At 42.2% G+C, this 11,220-nt stretch overlaps 1 long non-coding RNA gene across 1 annotated transcript in view; it reads right to left on the bottom strand.

Annotated features, from left to right (window-relative positions):
* Window positions 1–3,609: 3,609 nt before the first annotated feature.
* LOC103348310 (uncharacterized) overlaps window positions 3,610–11,220 on the bottom strand; it is a 405,787-nt gene continuing 398,176 nt past the window's right edge. The window contains exon 6 of the long non-coding RNA XR_011380138.1: window positions 3,610–4,775. This is a non-coding gene — a long non-coding RNA (uncharacterized lncRNA). The remainder of the gene's footprint in view (window positions 4,776–11,220) is intronic.

The raw sequence follows: 11,220 nt of genomic DNA, 5'->3' as shown, positions 1-11,220 counted from the left end.
TTGTAATCAATGTATCCTGTTGCAATGTCTCCCCGTCATGGGCCAACACCCATTCCTATCTGTGTATTCTGTGACACCTGCTCTGATTGCCACATCAAGAGCCACCTGACACCAGACTCCCCGTCAGAGGTCTCCTCCTGCCATGTCTTGCCATATTGTTCTACTGCTTCTGGAGCTCCGCATCCCAAGCCATCTACTGTCATGTCTCTATATTGCAGACTTCCTGCTTCTTTTTCTTCCTGTAGTGTGCCACAGCTTCTGGGTCTCCAAACCCTGATGCACCTGCAGCTAGTTTTCTATATCATGTCCCACTTCCAGCCACAATTCCATGTCCTCTGCTACCCTGTTCCGTGGTTATGTATCATAAGCCTCCTTATGTCTAATCTCACTAATATGAGACTTTTGCTGCCCTAGCTGCCTATCTCTGAGAACTACCACAGTGTCTCTAAACATGGGGCCACCTACTGCTGTTTCACCTGCCACCTACACCCATGTCTCCATATCATGAGCAACCTGAAGCAATGTTTTACCTGTCATGCCTCTGCCAAGTCTAACCCTGTGTCCATTTCATGGACCACTGATGCACTGCCTCCCTTTCCTAAGTCTACTGGTTCCATATATCTGCATGCTGCTGCTGTGTCTCCATGCAAATGCCCAACTCCTGCAATGTCCCATACCATTGACCACCTCCTGGCATTTCTCCATACATACTGCCACCTGCTCTCATGTCTCCATGGACTCGGCCCCCTGCTGTCAAGTCTCCACATAATAGCCCACGTGCACCCATATCTTCACATTCTCTGCCAACTGCTGCCATGCCTCCTTATCCTGTGTCACCTGCAGCCCCTCTATATCCTGGGCCACCTTATGGTTTGTATCCCTATTGTGAGCCCACTGCTGCCCTGTCTTGTGGGGAGCAACTGGGAGCAACTCGGACTAGACTAAGTTACTCGAATTAAGACTTATTCTGTGCATCTGCTCTCCCACAATATGGCGCTGGGAGAGGAGGAAACAGCTTCTACACAGCTGCCTCCAGTTCAACCAATAAACTGTAGGACCTGCTCCTGATTGGAGGAGAGCAGCGTACTCGGCGTGTGGGTAGCAGAGTTGGGATTGGTGGAAGAGGACTATAAAGGAGGAGAGAGACAACATGCACCAGGAACATCTATCTGAAGGAACACCTGTGCAGCCCCCGAGAGAGCCGTCCAGCAGTGTGCCGCTCCCCCGCGGAAGTGGGGAAAGTGGCAGGGGGAACCGCCCTTCCACGGAGGTGGAAGGGACGGTAGCCAACCCGGGAAGAACCAGCAGCAAACCCGGGGAGGGCCGAGCAGACAAAAGAACAATGCAGGGTCCTGTGTCATTCCTCCACGAAGAGGGGGAGTGACACTGTCTCACACATGAGGCAATTGTTACTGGGTGTCTACATCATGAGCTATGTGCTCTCATTACACTGGATCACATGCCAGCTGCTTCCATGCCTCTGCATTATCGGCCTCCTGACAACCTGTCTTTGGATCGTGGGCCTCCTGCTGCCATGTATCCTGATATCTGCCAGTGCTGCTGTGTCTCCATAAAACCTATCTCCTCATACCACGCACTCATCATATGGGGCACCTCCTGCCACAGCTACATATGAACCACCTGACTTGTTTTCAATCCATCATGGCGTGCTACTGCCATGACTCCCTGTGTTTGCCACCCACTGCTGTTTCTCTATATCCTGGGACACACGATGCCTTGCTTGCCTCGTGTGGGCCTTTTCTGCCCTGGCCCTGTCTATCTGTCCACTGCTGCTCTGTCTCCTTGTCATGAACTACTGCTGCTGTGTCTTCACGTCATCTGCTGCCTCATGTTCAAGGTATTCTGCCACCTGCTGCCATGTGTGTATAGCATGGCCCACCTCTGGCTATGTCTCCATGTTGCTTGCCACTGTCTTCCACGATTGCATAGTATAGCCACCTGACACTTTTTCATATGGTCATGAGCCTCCTGCTTCCTGATTGCCCTATATCTGCCAATAGGTACTATGTCTCCAAATCATTGGCCACCTGCTGCTGTTTCTCCATTGTACCTGCTGCCTGTTGCCATGTCAGAAGACACCTGAAACACCTGTCATGCATCTCCTGTTGTTGTGACTTCCTGTATATGCCATCTGTGTGTGGCTCTCTATCATGGGCCTGTTGCTGCTGAGTATCCACATAGCTGTCCCCTACTGCTATGTCTCCATGGAATCTATGAATTGCTGACAGATCTCTGTGAATCTACCACTTCTGCTGTGACTCCAGGCAAATGTCCAACTGCTGCTGTGTCTCCAAATCATTGCCTGCCTCGGCATTTCTCCATGTTTTCTGCTACCTGCTGCCACGTCTCTATGAACCAGCCACCAACTGTCCACGGCCCACGTGCATCCATGTATGCATTTTCTCTGCCACGTCTCCATATTGGATGCCACTCTCTATCATGACTTTCCTGCTGCTGTGTCTAACAATGTCTTAGAACTGCTGCCATTTGTCCATGCCATGGGCCACCTCTGGCCATGTTTGCATATGCTCAGCCACCTGCCTCTGTGGTTGCAAATCATAGGCCACCTTACTGCTTGTTTCACTCTCACTATCATGAGCTTCCTGAACCCATGTGCTTGCTTACTGTATGTGGTGTCTCCAAATCATGGGCCATCCAATGCCAGATCCCATATCAGAAGGCACCTATTACTGTGTTTCCCTGCATGGGCTATGTGATCAGCCACCTGCTGCCTTATGTCCATATCAGTGCCCACCTACTGCCATTTCTCCATGTTATCTGCCACTTGCTGCCATGTCTGCATGCCATCAGACATCCGCTGCCTAACCCCCTGTATCTGCTACCTGCTGTCAAGTGTCACATCTTCTGAATTAGAAAAACATCAAACATTCTCATTTGTTCTTCAACACTATGGATAGTAACTTCTTCCTAAAGGGACTATCTTTAATCCCTTGGTGTCCCCTTTTCTACCTTTGGCCCCCCAATACCTGTTTAACCAATTCTGTATATTAAATTATCTGTGTTAAATAACTAGCCTCGTTTCTATTTCCTGCCTCGGCCCTGACTCATAGCTTCCACTCAATTCTCCATGGACTGACTTCTGTATCCTGTGGGAAGTAAGGAATGGAAAGATCTTTTTCTGACAAAAGCAGTCCCGTTTTGTATCTCTCCTAAAGAACATGACACAAAAATCAACAAAGTATCTCCATTGAACCAGAGAATCTTTTAAAGATTGCCCTGTAGAGTCTCTTGTGGAACACCATGGACTCTAATACAGTTGTAACCAATTGTAAAGGTCAAAGCTCCTGCAGAGAAAAAATTGACTGAAGGGCAGGCAGGAAAAGAGTCATTTGGGAAACTGGAAACCATGTAATTTTTCTACAAGGGGTGACTCCTACTCAGTTCCAGCTCACTCCTACCACATGTAAGTGTGAGGCCATTATCTTCTGCACGTCTGAAGATAAAACTAAAATTGTTGGTGAAATTACTTAGCAACTATTGAAAATATACAAAATGCAATTGTGCAAGTCAAAGCCATGCAAACCTAACAAGATCTATTTTTTTAAAATAGAGAATTGGTCGCTATTCTTTAAATCTGCAGGACCTCATTAGACTTGTTCATGCGAGTCATGGAAGCTTAGGCAAACTCCACAGGGCATTGTGTTCCTATAGCTGTATGTGTGGGTGACTGTCAGTAACACACAGCTTAAATTTACTTTCCTATTTCCTTCTTTATGAGAATGTGAGCCCCTAGTATCATCCCTGGAACACAGCAGGTGTTCAAAACGTTTTAATGAAAAGGTAATGAGTTAGGAAGATAATATGTTGTGTAGAATACAGCTTGGAAATTTGACTTGTATTGTTGCCTGTTTTGGCCATTTGCTGTGCAACTATGAGAAACCACTGAAGTTATCTGAAATTTATTTTCTAATCAGTTAAATGGAAACACTAATACCTGCCTTCTGAGGCTTTTGTTTGTATAATTCTCAATTTATTAAGACTGTAAATGTTAAAGTGCCTTTTAGAGGGATTAGCTAAAAGTGGATGTGGGAGAGGAGCTCCATTTTCTTCTTCCTTTCTCCCTTTGCATTAGCTTGTGTATATTTGTACAAGAAGTAAGACAAAATGTCAATGCAAGGTATCTTAGCATAGTGTCAGATTACCTACACAGGTTGAAAGTAAATGGGCATATATGGGAAGGAATTCGACCATTTTGTCTTTAGTATTAGATTGCATTTCCCTCAGAATGACTCTGTGGGGATCAACATTCTCCCCGCATCCAGTGAGGAAAACCTGCCATATTATCCACAATTTTGTGAGTCAAATCTTTTCAAGTGCTTTGAAAAGGGTGCATCTTTGATTAATTTTCTTTCTATGGATTATCTGAAGTTATGATTTGAGCAAATGGATCCTTTTATGAAATGTCCTTTTTGAATGCCTTTCTAGAAGTCCCTTGCTTTTCCTATTTTCAAATTGAAATAATAACACGAGTGCCTTCATGTAGCGCTGGTGCTTAATTTGCTTGAGGTGTTTATGTGATGAAATGGGCTCGGGATGCCAACAGACGTCTAGGAAGCTCCTCCTGCTTGTTCCCATTCTGTCGCCTCATCAAACACCTCTGCAGCATCTCTGTTAAATATCAGAGCCCAAAGTCCCTCATTTATTTCTTTTTTGAGCCACTGCCTGGCTCAAAAAACAGGAAATTGGCCAGTTGATGAGGATGCAAAGCTCATTTACCTCTGTGTGGGCGGTTCCTGGAGGGACAAACATCACATAGTTAGACTTATTATAAGTATACATATTTGTCATGGAATTATTTCACTTTCACTTAAATTTGTAGAAACATTATGCCTTTTTTTTTGACAGGAAGAGTTAGACAGTGAGAGAGAGAGAGAGAAAGGTCTTCCTTCCATTGGTTCACCCCCCCCAAGTGGCCACTACAGCTGGTGCTGCGCCAATCCGAAGCCAGGAGCCAGGTGCTTACTCCTGGTCTCCATGCGGGTGCAGGGCCTAAGCACTTGGGCCACAGCAGAGAGCTAGACTGGAAGAGGAGCAACTGGTACAGAACCAGCGCCCCAAACGGAATTAGAACCTGGGGTGCTGGCACTGCAGGTGGAGGATTAGCCTAGTGAGCCATGGTGCTGGATGCAACATTATGCCTTTTAAAGATACTTTCTATTTTATTGTTAAGTTTTCTTTGTTTTTCTACCACTCTCAGTTCCTCCCCTTAACTCCCAACTAGAATTCTGGAACTTTCACCCTCTTCATCTTCCTAGTCACTAGGGAAGCAGACCTTTAGTAATGTCCTAGGCTCCATAATTCTGGTATCAATAGGAAACTGAAATTCTGTAGCCATATGACACATAGTTTGTCTTCTTTTCTGATAGCTTTCTTGAACCAGACTCTTTTCTAGTAAATTTTATTTCCCATATGTCATCCTTTTTTCCCTTTGCTGAGAACATTAATTTATAGGTCTGGAGAACTTCCCTCTTGGCACGCAAGCTTTTCCTATATGATCTTGTCTGGTCAATTAAAATAATCAATTTCATGATTTCAGTTTTGTAAGTATTTATTGTTCATTGAGTTAGCCAGACTGTGATAATTACTGGGGCTATAGAGTTTGTTCACAGATGGATTTGTCATCCAAACAGTTATCATAGTCAGTGGGGGAGAAAACTATGGAAAAGCATGTTAACATTTCAGTGCAGTAGATGCTACAGAAGGGAAAATGATCCCTCTCTCAGGTAGGACAAATGGAAATCAGAGAAGCTAACTTGTATAACATAAATAAAATATATAATAACAAGAGAGGAGAAAGATATCTCATTTTAAAGGATGATTATTATATAATAGAAGGAAGAGAGAAGGCAAGAAGGCAGAAAGGAGAAAAGGAAAGAAGAAAAGACAATCCTTATAGGATTTTCAGCAGGTGAATAGAATGATTTTTTATTTCTGAAATATTGTAGAGCATGGTTAGAATTAGAAAAATAAAGAGATAGATGGAATCAACCATGTGATAATTTATTATCAATTATTTCCATCATTGTTAATATTATCAGTCAGCAATGGGAGCAGGGTTATAGATTACCAGGGCATGAAGTATATTCTAGGGGACACTTCAAATTTATAATGCTAGAACCGTAGCCTTCTTTTTAGAACTTGAAAAGCTAACTCACAAATATATGTAGAAATGCAGTGTATCTATAAGAGCAAATACAATTTAGAATAAGAATCAAAGTAGATGATGATTTACATGATGTCACTTAAGAATTATTATTAAGCCACTGAAAATAGTCTCATGAGTTTAATAACAAAAATATAAATCAGTGAAATATTGTAGAAAAAGACCATGCATTGTAGATAACTCACTTTTTTAAAACTAGGGTTTCCAATATGGTCGAATAGTGACAGGGCAGTCTGATTTAGACTGGGTGAAATTAATGTAACAAAGTAGAGAACATCCACTCTCAGGATAAAGCTGCAGGGAAAATTGCAGTGGGAAGTCTTGCAAAAGCAGTAGAATGGCCGGACCTGTGCAGGAATTGCAGACATGCAACAACTTGCAAAGAAACAACAGAAGACCTAACAGCTTGGATCCGGGGAAGAAGGTGCCTGCCCTGGCAAACAAGCTGAGATCAGACTGCATGGGCCCACACCACTGAATTAAAAAAACTAATCATGGGGCTGGCGCCGTGGCTCACTTGGTTAATCCTCTGGCGCCAGCATCCCATATGGGCTCCAGGTCCTAGTTCTGGTTGTTCCTCTTCCAGTCCAGCTCTCTGCTGTGGCCCGGGAAGGCAGTGGAGGATGGCCCAAGTGCTTGGGCCCTGCACCCCATGGGAGACCAGGAGTAAGCACCTGGCTCCTGGCTTCGTGTTGGCACAGCATCAGCTGTAGTGGCCATTTGGGGGGAGTGAACCAAAGGAATGATGACCTCTCTCTCTGTCTCTCTTTCTCTCATTGTCTGTAACTCTACCTGTCAAATAAATAAATAAATAAAATCTTTTTAAAAAACTAATCATGTGATTACTCAAATGCAATCAGAAGCAAATCCACAAACTAAAGAAAACCATATATGATAGGAATGAAATTCTTTCCTATGAAATTGAGACTTAAAGGAGATAGCAAAATGAAGTACTAGAAATGAAGAATTCAATAGATAAAATAAAAAATGCAGTGGAGGCTGGCACTGTGGCTCAATAGGCTAATCCTCCACCTAGCGGTGCTGGCACACTGGGTTCTAGTCCCGGTTGGGGCGTTGGATTCTCTCCCGGTTGCCCCTCTTCCAGGCCAGCTCTCTGTTATGGCCCAGGAGTGCAGTGGAGGATGGCCCAAGTCTTTGGGCCCTGCACCCCATGGGAAACCAGGAGAAGCACCTGGCTCCTGCCTTTGGATCAGTGCGGTGCACCAGCCGCAGTGCGCCGCGGCGGCCATTGGAGGGTGAACCAACGGCAAAAGGAAGACCTTTCTCTCTGTCTCTCTCTCTCACTGTGCACTCTGCCTGTCAAAAAAAAAAAATTTATGGGATACAGTAAAAGCAGTGTTAAGAGGAAAGTTTATAGCAATCAATGCCTATGTGAGGAAACTAGAAAGGTACCAAATGAACGAGCTATCAATACATCTCAAGGACCTAGAAAAAAAAAAAACAACAAACCAAACCCAAAATTTGTCATAGAGAAGAAGTAATTAAAATTAAGGAAGAAATAAACAAAATGGAATCCAAAATAATACAAAAGATCAATGAAATGAAGAGATTTAAAAAAAAAATTGATACATCATTGGCCTAACTAACCTCAAAAAAGAGGGAGAAGACCCAAATCAACAAAATCAGAAGTGAAAAAGGAAATATAACAAGAGATATCACAGAAATAAAAAGAATCATAAGGAATTACTACAAAGAACTAAAGAACTATATGCCAGCAAGTTGGGAAACCTAGAAGAAATGGATAGATTCCTGAAAACATACAACCTACCTAAACTAAATCAGGAAGACATGGAAAACCTAAACAAATTGCCAAGAGGGAGATTCAATCAGTAATAAAGATCCTTCCGACAAAAAAGTCTAAGTCCTTATGACTTCACTGCTGAATTCTACCAGACATTTAAAGAAGTAACTCCAGTTCTTCTCAAGCTATTCAAAAATAATTCAAAGGGAGGGAATTCTCCCAAACTCCTTGTATGAAACCTGCATCATCTTAATTCGTAAAGCAGAAAAAGATAGAACAGAGAAAGAGAACTATAGACCGATATCCCTGATGAACATAGATGCAAACATCTTCAACAAAATACTAGCCAATTGAATCCAACAACACATCAGAAAGATCATTTCCCTGGACCAAGTGGGATTTATTCTTGGTATGCAGGGATGGTTCAACATCTGATAATCAATAAATGTGATAAACCACATTTATAAACTGAAGACCAAAAAACCTATGATCATCTCAATAGTTGAAGAGAAAGCATATGACAAAATTCAATACCCTTTTATGATGAAAACCTTAAGCAAATTGAATTCAGTGTAGAAGAAACATTCCTCAACATAATCAAAGCAATTTATAACAAACCCATGGCCAGCATCCTAATGTATGGTGAAAAATTGGATGTATTCCCATTAAGATCTGGAACCAGACAAGGATGTCCACTCTCACCATAGCTCTTTAATATAGTCTTGGAATTTTTAGCCAGAGCCATTAAGAAAGAAAAAGAAATCAAAGGGATACAATAGGAAAGGAAGAAAAAGAAATCAAAGGGATATAATAGGGAAGGAAGAAGTCAAACTGTCCCTATTGCAGATGACATGATTCTATATATAGGGGACCCAAAAGCCTCCATGGAGAGACTATTGGAACTCATAAGAGTTTGGTAAAGTGGCAGGATATAAAATCAACACACAAAAATTCAATAGCCTTTGAATACACAGACAATGACATAGCTCAGAATAATCTTCTAAGATCAATCCCATTCACAATAGCCACAAAAGTTTAAATACCTTGGAATAAACTTAAGCAAGGATGTCAAAGATCTCCATGATGAAAATTACAAGCCAGTGCCATGGCTCAATAGGCTAATTTTCCACCTAGTGGCGCCGGCAAACCAGGTTCTAGTCCTGGTTGGGGCACCAGATTCTTTCCCGGTTGCCCTTCTTCCAGGCCAGCTCTCTGCTGTGGCCCAGGAAGGCAGTGAAGGATGGCCCAAGTGCTTGGGCCCTGCACCCCATGGGAGACCAGGAGAAGCACCTGGCTCCTGGCTTCGGATCAGCGCACCAGCCGCGGCGGCCATTGGAGGGTGAACCAACGGCAAAAGGAAGACCTTTCTCTCTGTCTCTCTCTCTTTCTCACTATCCACTCTGCCTGTCAAAAAAAAAAAAAAAAAAAAAAAGAAAATTACAAAGTGTTAAATAAGTAGAAGAACCACTGGCAATCAATGCCAAAATTAACAAGTAGGATTACATCAAACTGAGAAACTTCTGCCCTGCCAAAAAACACTTGACAAAGTGAAGAGGCAACTGACAGATTGGTAGAAAATATTTGCAAACTATTTAACCTACAAATGATTAAGTTCCAGAGTCTACAAAGAGCTCAAGAAACTCAGCAATTACAAAACAACCTAGTCAAGAAATGGGCATAGGACCTGAAAAATGACATTTTTCAAGAGAGGAAATTCAAATGGCCAATAGACACATGAAAAAATGCTCAGATCACTAACCATCAGGGAAAAGCAAATCAAAACCACAATGACATTTCACTTCACCTCCATTAGAATAGCTTTCATACACAAATTAACAAACAACAAATGCTGGCAAGGGTTTGAGGAGAACTGCACATTAATCCACTATTGATACGAATGTAAACTGGTACAGACACTGTGGAAAACAGTATGAAAACATCTAAGAAAGCTGAATATAGACCTACCATATGACCCAGAAATCCCACTCCTGAAATTTTATCCACAGGAAATCAGCATATGAAAGAGTGATCTGTACTTCCATGTTCATTTCAGTTCAATTTACAACAGCTATGATATGGAATCAACCCAGAGGTCCATCAGCTGAAGACAGCATAAAGAACTTATGGTGTATATACACACTGTGGAATACTATACAGCGGTAAAAATGAAATTCTGTCATTTGCAACAAAATGGATGCAACTAGAAGCCATTATACATAGTGAAATAAATCAGTCACAAAAAGACAAATACCATGTGGTCTCTCTGCTCTGTGGTAACTAATAGAGAACTTGAAATGTAACATATAGGAATGAAACTGATACTTTGGGAGGTGATGAATTTGAATAGCCCTTGCCCTGACTGCGGAGGAACAACTTTTCTCTTGTTTATTCATTTTTTTGTTTACTAATTGATGAACTATACTTATTGTAAGTTTAATCTTATGAATATTAAAATTAACTGAATATTGATCTTGGTAAATAATAAGAATGGGAAAATAAGAGGGTGGAGGAAGAAAGGTGGGAGTCTGGGTGGAGGGGGCAGGGGAGGATCATGTTTCCAAATCTGTGTATATTAAATGTATGAAATTGTATTAATTAAACAAAATTTAAAAAAAAAGTTTAAAAATGTATTTGAAAGGCAGAATGACAGAGAGAGAGAGAGAGAGATACAGAAATAGATCTTTATTTGTAGGTTCACTCTCCAAATGCCTGCAACAGCTGCAGCAGGGGCAGGTCAAAGACAGGAGCCAGGAGCTCCACCTGGTTCTTCTGCATGGGGATTGGGAATGCAGGTACTTGGGCCATCGTCTGCTGCCTGCAGGCAGATTAGTAGGAAGCTGGCAGCACTAGATCCCATCCCTTCCATATGAGATGCAGGATGTAGTGTCTCAAGCAGGAGCTTAACCTTTTGTGCCAAAGTTACTGCCTGATATTCACTTTTGATAATGGAGTCAAGGCAACTTCATAGGACACAGGTAGTATTTTGTTTTGTTTTTAACAAATTTATGAAACAACTGGTTACCAATTTGGAATAAAATCACATTATCTTAAAACGAATCACAGATTTAAATTTAAAAGCTAAAACTATCAAAACTCTTAAAAGAAAATGTAGGAAAGAGTTGGTGACATAATCTACCCAGTTAAGGGGCCACCTCTGATGCCAGTATCCCATATGGGTGCCAACTGGAATCCTGGCTGCTCCACTTCCAATCCAGCTCCCTGCTAATGTGCCTGAGAAAGCAGCAGAAGATGG

The sequence above is a fragment of the Oryctolagus cuniculus genome, chromosome 11 (assembly GCF_964237555.1).
Source record: "Oryctolagus cuniculus chromosome 11, mOryCun1.1, whole genome shotgun sequence".
In the NCBI taxonomy this organism is placed as follows: Eukaryota; Metazoa; Chordata; class Mammalia; order Lagomorpha; family Leporidae; genus Oryctolagus; species Oryctolagus cuniculus.
This window is presented reverse-complemented; position numbering and strand designations above follow the sequence as displayed.